At 37.3% G+C, this 15,065-nt stretch overlaps 1 protein-coding gene across 41 annotated transcripts in view; it reads right to left on the bottom strand.

Annotated features, from left to right (window-relative positions):
• The window catches only part of OSBPL6 (oxysterol binding protein like 6), a 198,719-nt gene that overhangs the window by 86,723 nt on the left and 96,931 nt on the right, over positions 1 to 15,065 (bottom strand). The gene's annotated exons all lie outside the window — the stretch shown is intronic.

Genomic DNA, 15,065 nt, shown 5'->3' with positions numbered 1-15,065 from the left:
GGTTGAATAAGATGACCTTTAAAGATCATTCCAACCTGATTATCAATCAAATGTCTAATCACCTGCTCTATTTCAAAATGCATGACAAAGGTAAGTCTAAACTCTCTAAGTAGGTTGTACCTACTTATTCTTTATTCCTGGAGTGTAAGAATTGCTGTGACATAAAAAATACTTATTTCATCTCTATCAAAGCACATTTTCAGAAATTGCCTAAACAAAATTCTAAACCAAAGAAAGACCATAGATTCTAAAGACAACACCAACATAATTCCTATTATCAATGATAAAAGTGCTGTGGCTGAAAACAACAGCAATATGAGAGCCAAACATCTAATTTTCCTGTCTCATTCCTCCATTGTATCAGCGGATCACTACAATTGTTTCTGAGTGCTGCAAAATTTGCATTACATTGAGGGACATAAAATTCAGATAAAGATCCAGGGACTTAACTAAAGCAAATATGGTAGGGAAGACTTCTAGAACTTGCTGTTCATAGACATCAAAAATTGTACGTGTTCAGAAAAATACGTGAAACTGGGGACTACTTAGCCTGGGCTAAGCTGTGATGTGGTAACAACACAACCCCCAAATCTCAAGGGCTTCCAAGACAGGTTTATTCTCACTATTTACATGTCCTTTAGATGTCAGCTGCAGCCCTACGCTGTATCCTCTTCATTCCAAGCTGAAGGAGCAACCTCCATGGGAAGGAGAAAAAGAGTCAGGGCAGAACCATGAGATAGCTCTTCAAGCTTTTGCTTACAGGTGGCAAATGTCACTTTCACTCACATTTTATTGGCCAAAGCAAGTCACATGGCCAAAGTGAGGTCAATGATGCATGAAAGTATAATCCTCCCAGAGGGAGAAGCAGTGAATACTTGGGCACAATAATATAATCTACTATGTTTACCACAGGGAAAGATTAAAGGTGCACATGAAAATATTCAAATTGACTCTAGTTTCACCACCTAGAAATAAGCATGGTTAACATTTTGGTTCTGCTTCAACCAAAGAAGGAGAATAAAAGACAGAAGGGTCAAATAAATAAAATTAGAAAGGAGAAATTACAATGGATTCCACAAAAATACAAAGGATTATAAGAGAATATTATGAAAAACTATATGCCAACAAATTTGACCATCTAGAAGAAATGGATAAATTCTTAGACTCATACAACCTCCCATAACTGAATCAAAGAGAAATAGAGAATCTGAATAGACCAATCACAAGTAAAGAGATTGAAACAGTAATCAAAAACCTCCCAGAAAAGAAAAGTCCAGGACCAGATGACTTCTCTGGAGAATTCTACCAAACATTCAAGGAAGATTTAATACCTATCCTCCTCAAACTATTCCAAAAAACTGAAGAAGGTGGAACATTTTCTAATTCATTCCATGAGGGCAACATCACCCTTATACCAAAACCAGACAAGAACAACAAAAAGAAGGAAAATTATAGGCCAATATCACTCATGAACATAGATGCAAAAACCCTCGACAAAATATTGGCAAACTGAATACTGCAATACATTAAAAGGATCATACAGCATGATGAAGTGGGACTTATACCTCGGACGCAGGGATGGTTAAACATCCCCAAATCAATCAATGTGATACACCACGTTGACAAAATGAGGAATAAAAATGACGTGATCATCTCAATAGATGCCGAGAAAGCACTGACAAGATCCAACATCCATTTATGATAAAAACTCTCAATAAAATGGATATAGAAAGAAAATACCTCAACATAATAAAGGCAATGGGTGACAAACCCACAGCTAACATCATACTTAATGGTGAAAAACTGAAAGCCATTCCTCTGAGAACAGGAACAAGACAAGGGTGCTCACTATTGCCATAGTACTGGAGGTTTTGGCCACAGCAATTAGACAAGAAAAAGAAATAAAAGTTATCCAAATTGGCAAGGAAGAAGTGAAATTCTGTTTGCACATGACATGATTTTATATATAGAAAACCCTAAAGAATCCATCAGAAAACTGTTAGAAATAATCAACAACTACAGCAAAGTTGCAGGGTACAAAATCAACTTACAAAAATCTGTTGCATTTCTATACTCTAATAACGAGCTAACAGAAAGCGAAGTCAAGAATACAATCCCATTTACAATCCTTCAGTCTTGCCTTCTGAAGAGCATCACAGCTATGTTCCAACATACCCCCAAAATATAGCCTCCATTCCCCAAACTGGCTTCTGGTGCAGCCATTTACAAAAGTGAGGAAAAAAGTATACATAGAAACAAGTTCTCTGATTTTGAGTGACCGAGATCTAACCCCTCCCCACTCTCCTAAGGCTCTTTACTAAGTATGAATAAGACAAACCTACATCCTACATCATCCAGCCCTCCAGGGGGAATTTTAAGAGGAGGATTTGAATGCTAACCAAGTAAACATGAAGGGAGCCAAGGATAATTGGCACAAATAATCTTCTGACAAAGAGCAGATCTCACACAAAGAAAAGTAAAAAAAATATGTGTGTGTGTGTGTATTTCAAACACTATAAAAAATTATTCCCACCAAAGGAGAGAAAATTGTGTGCAAGAGATACAGAGGGCTTATTTGGAGTGCCAATCCTAGCAAAAGAGAGAGGTGCCTTTAGAGCCCAGGTGCTTTACACATCAACAAAGTTTTTTTTAAAAACTGGAATCTGAATAAGAGATAAGACAGGCTCAGATGCAATGGGAACTGACATGGGTAAGAAACTGAGGAAACAAATAAGGACACTAGAATTTAAACGCAGGAATTAAAATGATATTAATGAAGCACAAAATGATTCTGCAGAAAAAATCTAGTCAGTACGTAGATTAAAAAGGTAATATTGAGGGGCCGGCTCCATGGCCGAGTGGTTAAGTTCACGCGCTCCACTGCAGCGGCCCAGGGTTCGGATCCTGGGCATGGACATGGCACCCCACTCGTCAGGCTACGTTGAGGCGGCGTCCTACATCCCACAACTAGAAGGACCTGCAACTAAGATATACAAATGTTTCCGGGGTGGGGGGGGGGGGTGGTTTGGGGAGATAAAGCAGGAAAAAAAAAGAAGACTGGCATCAGTTGTTAGCCCAGGTGCCAATCCTTAAAAAAAAAAAAAAAGGTAATATTGAGGAAATCATCTCGCAACCAGAAAAAAGGGCAAGGAAAAGTTAACAGAAAATGGAACCTGAATCTATAGATACTAATGGCCCCGAAGACAATGACTAAAAAAGAAAATAAATAATATTGAAAATATCCCTGAACATAAGGAAGACTTCAATTTGGAAAATAAAATCTTTTATCAATAACTATCTTTATCTGGCAAATAAAAATAAAAATTTTTATCCCACAAAATTAGTAAGAAGCAAATCAAAATAAGATAGATCCTAGTGAAATTGCTGAATTTAGATCACATCCTCTGAAGCAATTCAATAAATTAAATCTGAATGAAAAAGTGGAAGGAAGTAGGGGTTAAACCTTGAAGATTTTTGAAAATATACTCTCCTAAATTACTTGAGCTAAAGAAAAATAAAAATGATATCGTGGAATATTTGAAAATAGACAAACACATAAACACACACACACACACACACACACACACACACACACACACATAAATCAATCCAGCATCAGGCCTAATGGTGAGTCAGTGCCATTTCCATTAACATCAGCAACAAAATGATGCTAGCTTTCGCCCTATTAATATTGTTCTGAGAGTGCTAACCAATGAATAATATAATATTCCATCTGAAATGCACATAAGAATCAAATAGAAATGAACCAGAAAAAAAATCTTTCAGTAAAGTAGCTGGTTACAAAATTTATATATATGTATATTTATCTATCTATCTAGATATCTATTTATCTATATAATTTTTAAAGTGAAGGAAGTCAATCTGAAAAGGTTACATACTGCATAATTCCAATTATACAACATTTTGGAAAAGGCAAAACTATGGAGACAGAAAAAAATCAGTGGTTGCCAGGGGTTGGAGTGGGGGCAGCGATGACGAGGTGGAGCACAGAGGATTTTTAGGGCAGTGCATCTACTCTGTATGATACTATAACGATGGATACATGTCATTATGCATTTGTCATAAAATGTACAACACCTAGAGTGAACCCTAATGTAAACTATGGACTTTGGGTGATAAGAATGTGTCAACGTAGGTTCATCGATTTTAACAAATGTACCACTCTAGTGTGGGATGTTGATAGTGGGGGAGGTTATGGCTGTGTGGGGGCAGTGGTATGTGGGACTCTATATAATTGTTTATAATATTATATAAATTTCGAGTGTACATCATTATATTTCGATTTCTGTGCAGATTACATCATGTTCACCACTCAAAGACTAATTACAGTCCATCACCATACACATGCGCCTACTCACCCCTTTCTCCCTCCCCCCTCCCCTCTTATATATATATATATATATAAATCTGTCTATCTATATAAGATATATAAGATATATAGAGAGAAAGATACCAATTATATATATATATCAATTGAAGTGATGACAAAAACAATTCAAGATTCCTAAAACTGGTGAAATAAATTATGGCAGAAATATGAACAATTTAGGTGGTGAAATCTGAGGTGATTTTTTTTCCCCAAATTTTAAATATTTGTTCTTTTTTTATACCAGATATATATTAATTCCAGAAAACGCACTAAAGCTATTTCCATTTTGAAAAATATTTTTTCTTTTGAGATAAAGCATATGATTCAACTTTTAAAAGCTGTTTTTAGAGACATAAACTCTATGATTAAATGTAAATAAAACATAGTAAAATGTTTTATTTTATGTCTATTTAAAGTGGAGAATCACAGAAGGGGGTGTCCGGAGACAAAGGAAGGTAGACACACATTCTCTGTCTGCTGCCTCTCTCACACACATCGCACTGAACGCAGAGACGCTCGACCAATGCCAGAGAAATGTGGAGCCCCACGCACACTCTCAGATACACGGATTTAAAAAGAGAACATTAAAGAAGAAAGATATGGGTTTCCTAAACCATTAGGTAACATCCAAGTCTTGTTGCCTTTAAACTTACAGTAAAAAGGCAATGTAATTATGTATTTCTACAATTCAAATGATACGTGGGGAAATCACTTCCTGCTGTGCAAATCACATAAAACTAGGCCAAAGGCCTGATTCGACTCAAGAAGGAGAAAGGGTCCCTCACTTTACTTTATACATTGATATTTCATTGATATTTCATTGATATTTCAAAAGTCTTGAATAGCAAAGCTTCCCTTAGGTCATACTGCCTCTAGTTTTTTGAACCAGGCTAAATTTTCTTCAATGACTTAAGAATTAATTGTTCTACTTATTTATCCGTAACTTTTCATATGGAAGTTTCCCTGAAAGTCAGCTTAAATCAGGCATTTTCTAATATCACACTAATCTCTGTTAAATTGTCATGTGATGATGTCTTTATTCAAAAACTGTAATTTGAGCTGATGTATTCTCTAATTGGGACATAGGCCCCTAGATTTAATAATTATATATTCTTTCCCATCTCACTTTAATTTAGTATGTGGTATGACACTTATATGCCAGGAACATGGCCCAGCTCTTTCCTTCTGTTTTAGGCTTTGCTGGCTCTCGGGCATTATGCATTGAATTGTTCTCAGAACCGAGTCTTCAAAAAATTGTTGTCAGAGAGAGATTAGGGAATACTTCCTTATCCTGAACAACCAAAATACCTCTTACACTGTTTCCCCAAGCAATCCTTCTTCTCTGGACATCCGCTAACTTTATAATTAACAAAACATAAATGGTTTTTCAAAAAATCAAGTGAGAAGCACATCAAAAATAGCATTTGAGGTCAGAGTCCCTAACAAGACCACCACCTCCCGTTTAGCTTTCTCTATCATGTTAGAGAAAAAATATCTCAATAAAAATAGTAGGCCTTGGGGCCGGCCCCGTGGCCGAGTGGTTAAGTTCCTGCGCTCCGCTTTGGCGGCCCAGGGTTTCGCCAGATCAAATCCTGGGAGCAGACATGGCACTGTTCATTAGGCCAAGCTGAGGCAGCATCCCACATGCCACAACTAGAAGGATCCACAACTAAGAATACAGAACTATGTATGGGGGGGCTTTGGGGAGAAAAAGAAAAATAAAATCTTTAAAAAAAAAATAGCAGGCCCTTTCTATGTGCCAGTCCCAGATGCCAAGCACTTTCCATCCATTCTCAATGACTCTCTTGTTATTGACAGTGTACAGACAAGGAAAACAGGGCTTAGGAAGTTTATTAACTCTATTTGACATCAAAGCCCATGCAACAAAGTTTTTCACTACTCTTTACCCTTGATTTACTGATAAATCAATGAATAAACTAAACAACAAATCAAGTTTGTTAGAGTATGGTACATTACTGACAGCATACAGTACAATTTATAAGGTTCTTAACCTAGGGTTCACGAGGGGTTTGGCTCATTCTTTAAACTCCTGAAATGATATGAAAAGTTGTGGATAAACATGCATGTTATTTCCCTAAGGAGATATTCAATAGCTTTCATCACATTATCAAAAGGCATCCTTGCGAGTTTTTATTTCTAAAATGATTGTTACCAGTACAAGTTTAAAAAAATCCATGGGCACAAAAGCTGTACAACATACTTAATATAATGAGATCACAGGACATGTGATTTTGATGGGAGCATATGGCATGGACATTTGTGACAAGTCTATTTTGATTCCATCACTCGATAATTTTACCACTGCTAATTTTCTAAGATTTGTCAGCCACTTTTTCATTCATCATTTGGTTTCTGACCCTTGCTAATATGTTTTGAAAAGAAGCTTTGGTAGCACCATAATTCACATTTTAACAGAAAAAATAATATTGGGAAATGTCGTTCATGCCTGCTAATAGGTACTGATTGTCAGCAGAGTGCAAAGACTTTTTGGCAAAAACAGGAAATATCAAAAGATTTTGCCTCTTGGTGACCTTAACGATTCATAAATCCATGTTGAGAGTGTGTAAACTCTTACTGAGGCATCAAGTGACTTGAGGAGCAGCACATGTCCTGTTCTCCAGAGGAATTTCCTGTGAAAACAACAGTTTCTGTACTGAGTGGAGGTATGCTGAAAAGGTGGCTAAAGCAGAACAAAACGGCTTAGGTTAAAAATGTTCCTGAATCAACCCTGGTGTTTTGCTGGTGGGAATGTAAAATGGTGGAATTGCTATTGAAAATAGTATGGCAGTTCCTTAAAAAAACTAAAAACAAAATTATGATATGATCCAGCAATTCCAGTTCTGGGTATAGACCCAAAAGAACTGAAACAGGGACTGGAACAGATATTTGTACACCCATATTCATAGCAGTATTATTTATAATAGCCAAAAGGTGGAAGCAACCCAAGTGTCCATCAACGGATGAATGGATAAACAAAATGTGGTATATTCACACAATGGAATATTATTCAGCCTTAAAAAGACTGGAAATTCTGAAACATAGTACACCATGGATGAACTTTAAAGACACTGGGCTAAGAAATAAGCCAGCCACAAAGGGAGAAATTTGGTATGCTTCTATTTATATAAGTACCTAGAGTAGTCAAATTTTTAGAGGTGGAAAGTAGAAGGTGGTTGCCAGGGTCTGTGAGGAGGCAGAATGGGGAGCTAGTGTTTAATGGGTACAGAGTTTCCATTTGGAAGATGAAAAAGTTCTGGAGATGGAAGGAGGTTGTCTTATGTCTTACTCCATTTGGGCTGCTATAACAAAATACTACAAAATGGTGGCTTATAAACAACAAACACTTATTTCTCCCAGTTCTGGAGGTAGGGAAGTCCAGGATCATGGCATCGGCAGATTCAGTGCCTGGTAAGGACTCTCTTCTTAGTTCATAGATGGCCATCTGATTGCTGTGTCCTCACATTGTGGAAGAGGGCAAGGGATCTTTCTGGAGTATCTTTTATAAAGGCACTAATTCAATTCATGAGGGCTCCACCCTCATGACTTAATCACCTCCCAAAGGCCCCACCTCCAAATACCATCACCTCGGGGGGTTAGGATTTCAACATATGAATTTTGGGAGGACACAGACATTCAGACCACAGCAGTGGTGATGGTTACAGACCAACATAAATGTATTTAATGCTGCTCAACAGCACACTTAAAAATGGTTAAAATGGTAAATTTTATGTATATTTTACAACAATAAAAAAAGTTCCTGATTATCAGCTATAATGACTTTGATAACATGCAAGCATTAATTTTACATTATTTTGTGCTCAAGTTTCATCTTCTTTATAAAATCTTTCCTAACCTATTAGATAGAAAGACTATACCAACTTCAACCTTCCCAAGAGAAAATCTCTTGGCTGTCCTAACAAAAGCCCCACCAGGCTGCTAATGGTGCTCCAGAGGCCTGGGCATTAGCAGGTTCTGTTCTCCCTGGTGCCACATCACACATTAGGAATAGAAATAGAGGCAGCAGCATAATTCTTTCAAAACACCACTGACGGGTTAGCCTGGCTGCATAGAATTACTGCAACTGCCACCCACCTACCTAATCGACTAGCCATTATCTACCTAATCACAGATATTTCATGGTCAGAGACCTTAAGTAGAATTTTTAAAAACTGTCATCCCTCTAGAATAGCAGTGTTTATGCAGACCTTTACCCACATATCAGGGCACCCGTAATTTACTTGCGCTGGACATTCAGCATAATTGTTGGTTTCAATTATCGCTTATTCACTGTTACAAAAGGGAAAGAACAGCTGACAGAAACTGAGGATCTACTGCCCAGCCCCAGGTTCTTCAGCCTTGTGAACTCGTTTCACTGGGATGTGGTAACCTTCGCACACTCTAGAGGGAGGCTGCGGCCAGCTTGTACCGGCTCAAGAGCCAACTGCACGCATCTCTCTCCAGCTCAGCCTTCAGAGACATCCTCTTGGGAACTCCATGGTGGGTGTACGTATGCCATGCAAGTCAGCATTTCTGTGCGTGTGAGAGCTGATTTTTAAACATTTACCGGTACACCACTGCATTCATCCTGTGGTGTTTTTTCCTTCCGTTCTTATACTAAAAAAATCCCATGGATTGCTTGGGTTTGAAACCAATCCCAACTGTGTTATTTCCTAGCTATGAAACCTCAGGCAATTTATTTAATCTCGCTGTGTCTCAGTTTCCTCATCTATAAAACAGGGATATAACATCTACCTGATGATGTTGTGAGAAGTAAATACAATAATTCATGTGAAATGCTCACTATTATTATGCATTCTCTTCTGAGCCTCTCCTCCAAACGACTCTCGGAGGAAAATGGACTTAGGACACATGGTGTATCCACGAGAGCATCAACTTCTTCCATGTGCTGGTTCAGGACTCTTACATCTCAGGAGTACCAATTTTGAGACTGATTTGATCTATGACACTATTTTATTAAAAGCCCCTATGTAAAAGGTTTGCTAATTTTCCATCAAAAGATAAAGAGCATTTTGGAGGAAAATGCATAATTTAACAAAAATCCACAAAATAGAAACTAATAGACCAGTTAATGTCTTTAAGTGAATTTTGTGTCATATCCTTATTAAAACTACAGCCTACACATAAATATAAGAGGATGATCAAATAATACACTTATTAAGATTATTTTAGTGTCAAAAATACTTGAGATATTGATATAAAGGGAAGGAATAGGAGTCCTGATGGCTTGACAAACCAGATTTGAGGTCCAGACAGAGCATCAAATTCGTGGTATGTTAAAATTAGCAAAGAAATGGATGTCAAAAAGCTTGAGCTTGAGCCTTCCTTTTCCAGCAGAGCATGTGATCTTGTGTCTGAAGAGTGATAACTTCCTCTACGCAGGGAAGATGCTTCTGTGCCCAACCTACCTCATGGGATTTGGCGGAACTCAAGGAAGAAAACACTACTTTAAAATACTCACATGTGCATTGGGATAAAGCTGGAAGACCGAATACAGGATCTATTTCACTCCGAAATCCCACTGAAATCCAATGAAAACAACAGTAAAGAGACTTTTTTTTTAAGTAAAACCCCACAAGAGCAGTGCAACAAGAAAAATAGAATTTTGGGACTGGAAACCAGGTAAGAGTGGTAAAATGACATCTGGGTCATTAGTGTGTCCTGTCACAAAGAAAATAAGGAGAAGTTTAAGGAATTCAAAGAAAGGTTTAAAATGTCACTTGATATTGAATTGGGATGAAAAAAGCTGCTTTTCCCCAAATCCCAAGCTGTCTGTTACAGAGGTTTTGAAAGTTGTTCCCAGGACCACCATGTCACCTGGGAACTTACTCCAAATGCAAATTCTTGAGCTCGTCCATACTAGTGAATCAAAAACTCTGTGTTTTAACAAGCCTCACACCATGCAGGAGATTTAAAGGATTGCTAAGTGGGCTCTGTTCTTCACGGACCTAACACCAACTCTATGGAATAATAATATAGTATGAGACACAGAGGCCCTCCCAGGTAATAGAGCACAAGCCTTAGAAACAAAAAAATTGTTAAGATTTTTCCTCAGAAATTAAAAAGAAAAATTATAATAAGAATTTTAAGTGATAACTAAAACATTTAACATTTACGACCTTCATATGACAAAATTATTTCTAAAATCTTTAGAAGACTTATGAAAAACTTTTACTACAAATCCAATATCTCCATTTATGAATAAAGAAGAAAATAAAGCAAAAAGCTCTATCGTGAACTAACAGGACCCTGTTGTCTACTAATCCTTGTGATTACAAAATTTCTTGGATCCCAGATTCAGAAATGGAAAGAGAGAACCAGTCACTGTCTTTGACTAGATCAGAGGTCAGGAAATGTTTTATGTAAAGGGCCAGACAGAAAATATTTTAGGCTTTGTGAGCCATACAATTTTGTGGCAGCTACTCAATACTGCCTCTGTAGTGGAAAAGCAGCCATAGACAATACGCACACAAGTAAGTATGGCTTTTTCCAATAAAACTTTATGTACAACACCAGACTGCAAGCCAGATTTGCCCAGTGCTGACTCCTGACCCAGATTACGAAAGATGAGGAAGTATTCTTGGGACCAGATATTGGAGAGTACAGTCAGTCCTCCACATCCCCAGTTCTGCATCCCTGGACTCAACCAACTGGAGACGGAAAGGCCTACAATGGTTGTGTCCCTACTGAACATGTACGGGCTTTTTTCTTGTCACTATTCCCTAAACAATACAGTATAACAACTATTTACATACCATTTACATTGTATTAGGTATTATAAGTAATCTAGAGATGATTTAAAGTATATGGGAGGGTGCATGTAGGTTAGATGCGAATACTATGCCATTTTATATAAGGGACTTGAACATCCATGGATTTTTGGCATCTGCTGGGGTCCTGGAACCGAACCCCCATGGATACCAAGGGACAAATGTACTTTCAAAGGCTGTAGATTACCAAATAGCTTCCAGGTCTGTTAATCTGTAGTACAGTTGGCAAAGCATTTACAAAGGAGAGTCTGAATTCACTGACTTCTTGCCAACTCCAGCTTTCTCTCTCTCCCCTAACAGGTGAAAGTAGATACTTTAGGCTTAGAAATACACAAATTGGAAAATAGTAATAAGATACAAAGTAGAAAAGATTGTTTTCATCAGAGTAAACTTTTATCTATGCCAGTTTTATTAAAAGCCCCGTGTGAAAAAGCTTTGCTAATTTCCACCTGAAGGATAACATCCTAAGTAGTCCAAGAGCATTTCAACAAAATCCATGAATTTTTAAAAAAAATTCCAAAATTAGGAAAAATGTAAACTAACTTTACTTGTAAGTTTTGCTAGTTTTCTGAAATTTAAGAAGGTAAAATGAAGCATTTAAAAAGGGCAAATTTTGTCTAGTCCAAAAACGAGCGATGGGACAAAAGTCTGGAGTACAAGAGCATTCAAGTAATAAGTTATTGGCACCCACCATTTTCCCCACTGCCCCTTCCTATGTAAGTCTGGCTTCCTCATCTTTGCCACACTGTACTTGACTGAGTATGCATTTTGGTATTTCTTCACCGGTTTTTTCCTTTTAAAAAATGCTTTATTTTGGAATAATTTCAGATTTGCAGAAAAGTTATAAATATACTACAAAGAGTTTCCACATATCCTCCACCCATGACTTCCTCCAGTTCACAGAAACTGACAAAACAAGAGATTTTAATCTTAAAGTTTAATAATTTATAGTGGTAATTGAAAAATAAAAGACATTTGGAAATAAATTCAAATGCCAAATTTGTACTTATTGTTTAAATAAACTGTATAGTACTTTTAAATTTAGTATTCTAAACATGAAAATTTAGTCAGCAAATCACCCTTCAGTTCTCAGCTTGTGTCACCTCAGAAAAGGCACCTAGTCCATCACTTTCCAGGACAACAGCCTTTTCATTTCCTTCACAGCACTTACTGTACTCAAGAGTGACATTATTTGTTTATTGGCTCATTGTCTATCCCCAGGACTTCACCTGTTATGTTTCCTGCTCTTCTCGTTATAATCCCTTGGCCCAGAATAGTGCCTGGAGCATATCGAATACATGCCTGATAGACAGCTGGATGAATGAATGAGCGAACACTTTAGATATAGTTGGGGTGATATAAAGCATATTATCAAAGACATACTATTTAAACTGCCATTGTTTCTGAAATTTCAAACCTTTACCACCAGCCACACACAGGTGAAGTTTTGGGGAGCCTACGTGTTAGTCCATCACCTTTGTAATCACTTCTCACTGAGACAAAGTTTAGAATTGCTACTCCCAATATATCCTCGTTCTCTGAGAGCCAGACGTTTCAAAGTAGATCTGCATTGTTGGTTCACTGCACACAGTATTTCCTGGTATTATTCATTTGATGTGAAAAGTCAATAAAGAAAAATTTTAAATCACCCTTGAGGTTAGACTAATTAAAGTATTAATCATCTTTCTGTATGTAAAAATCTATTTTGAAAAAACTCACAAATGCTGGATTCCAACCTTATGATGGTTTGAGAATGAGATATTTTGGGAGGACATGTGAAAAGCTGAAAAGACTAAAGGGGGAATGTTGCAGCTCTCCTTCCCTCCCATTGCCTAGCCCTCAGCTTCAAGTTCAAGGAACTACCTGGTTGTAGGAAAAAGAAAGGAAGGATGAACAGATTAGATGGCAGGAAGGAAGGAAGGAAGGAAGGGGGAGAGACTACCTAATCCCATATTCTCTACAAACACTTATATTCCTCCCAGGGTCAAATATTACAAAATGCGTCCAAAAATCAAAGCACTTGATCATCTGCCCAACCAAGGGAAAGAAAGGCATTCCAAGATAAGCATCCACAAAATATCCACTTGTCAAATAAAAGAAGCAAGCAGACAAAACCACTGGAGCACTTTCAGGCTCTCTGCTTCATTTAGAGCATTTACCCTTCTCCTGTTTCTGGACCTGCACGATGACGAAGAGCGGACACTAATAAATGCGTTCAATGCGGCACAAACTGATCCACCATCTAAAGAGTACAATAAGCCCACTGTCACTTCTAGAACATCTCCTGCTTATGATGTAATGAGCTGCAAATAACTCAAATTATCTGGTGAACAAAAGATTTAACAGTCTGAATCTCACTGCCAAGAAACATATCAACATTAATACTAAAAATGGAGTTGAGGGAAAAATTCATCTTCTGACCTCATGCCTAAATCTTGAAAGACTAAAAATAATAGTAATAGTAGGTAAATACAACTCTACACTTTTCTCTATCTAAAAATAGAAAAGTCAGTAGTAGTAAGGCTGAGATTATTCATTTGGAACTATTTTATGTACTTAAAGAACAAAGGAAATGAGTTTGTGATGTTATTCTGAAACAAGATTTTCAGTGTAAGAGAAAAGAGATACAATACAACATCAAATAATACTAAAATGGCATAAAGTTTACTTGGGAAAATCAGTATGAACTAATAATTTTTTATTCTTAAATATACATATTTCATACCCTGTCCCCTGAAAGAGTATGGAAACACTGATAACCAAGAATGAGCACCCTTCATGGCCAGACTGTAGTTTCTAAATTCCATTTTCTACTAAAAGGAACCAGAGCTCCTTGGAATGGCTGATTCTTAGACTGGAATACGAAATGAACAAGAGGAGCTTTGGGTATCCTGCTGACCAAAAAGCAGGCTCAAAGAAACTAATGGGACATTAGCTTCTGGGATGTTCCGCATTTTGATCTGGGTGCTGATTCTTTGGGAAGGTTCAGTTTGTGAAAATTCATTGTGATTCACTTATGATAGGTTCTCTTTTCTGTATGTATATACCGGAGCCAATCTGAAGGGTCTCCCAATGAAAAGAAGGTTTTATTTGAGCATCCAGAAAAAAAAAGTTACTGCAACCATTTAAAACATAGCAACTATTTTAAAAATTCATGAATGGACAATGATAGTCAAGAAAGAAAGGAACTCTCTCCCTGCTCAAAAAATCAAAGAAACATCTTTGATTGCCTTTTGAAGAAACTGAAGCACCAACTCTGAAATTGTCTATTCAAAGGGAAGTATTAAGCACTTACTCTGCCTTTCCCATATGAACTGTATTTCAGGGTCACCATATACTAGTTGATGAGGGAAGCTGCCTTACAAAGGAATTCCAGCTAATAAATGTAGAAGGAATGATAGGATGGGGAGGGGGAGGAAAACTTCTACAATCCCTAATGAAATAATGTATTCAGGCAATGATTATTGATGAATGAAATCATGAGATGAAAAAATTGATGGGGGAACTTCACAATAGAGGGATCAGGATACCACTCTCTGAAGCTATTGTTCAATCTTAGCATCACTAAAAGTGGAGCAACTGGACCATATATGCCTGCTAAGGTGATGCTACGTGAAGTACGCAGCCCCATGGAAGCAGAATTCTTGCCCAAAAAAGTAAAATCTGAATCCAATCAAGCCTCTAGATCTAATTTTCACTTTCCAGTAATTTGTGTGACAGAGAAAAAGGTTAAATAACAACAATCAGCCAAACTCAGTATGTAGAACATTCTATTGCCCAAGTGGCTTAATTTCTTCAACAAGTAAATGACTTGAAAAAAGGGGGAATATTCTAGGAAAAAGAGACTTAGGGACTCAATAACCAAA

Source organism: Equus caballus, chromosome 18, assembly GCF_041296265.1.
Source record: "Equus caballus isolate H_3958 breed thoroughbred chromosome 18, TB-T2T, whole genome shotgun sequence".
NCBI lineage: Eukaryota > Metazoa > Chordata > Mammalia > Perissodactyla > Equidae > Equus > Equus caballus.
This window is presented reverse-complemented; position numbering and strand designations above follow the sequence as displayed.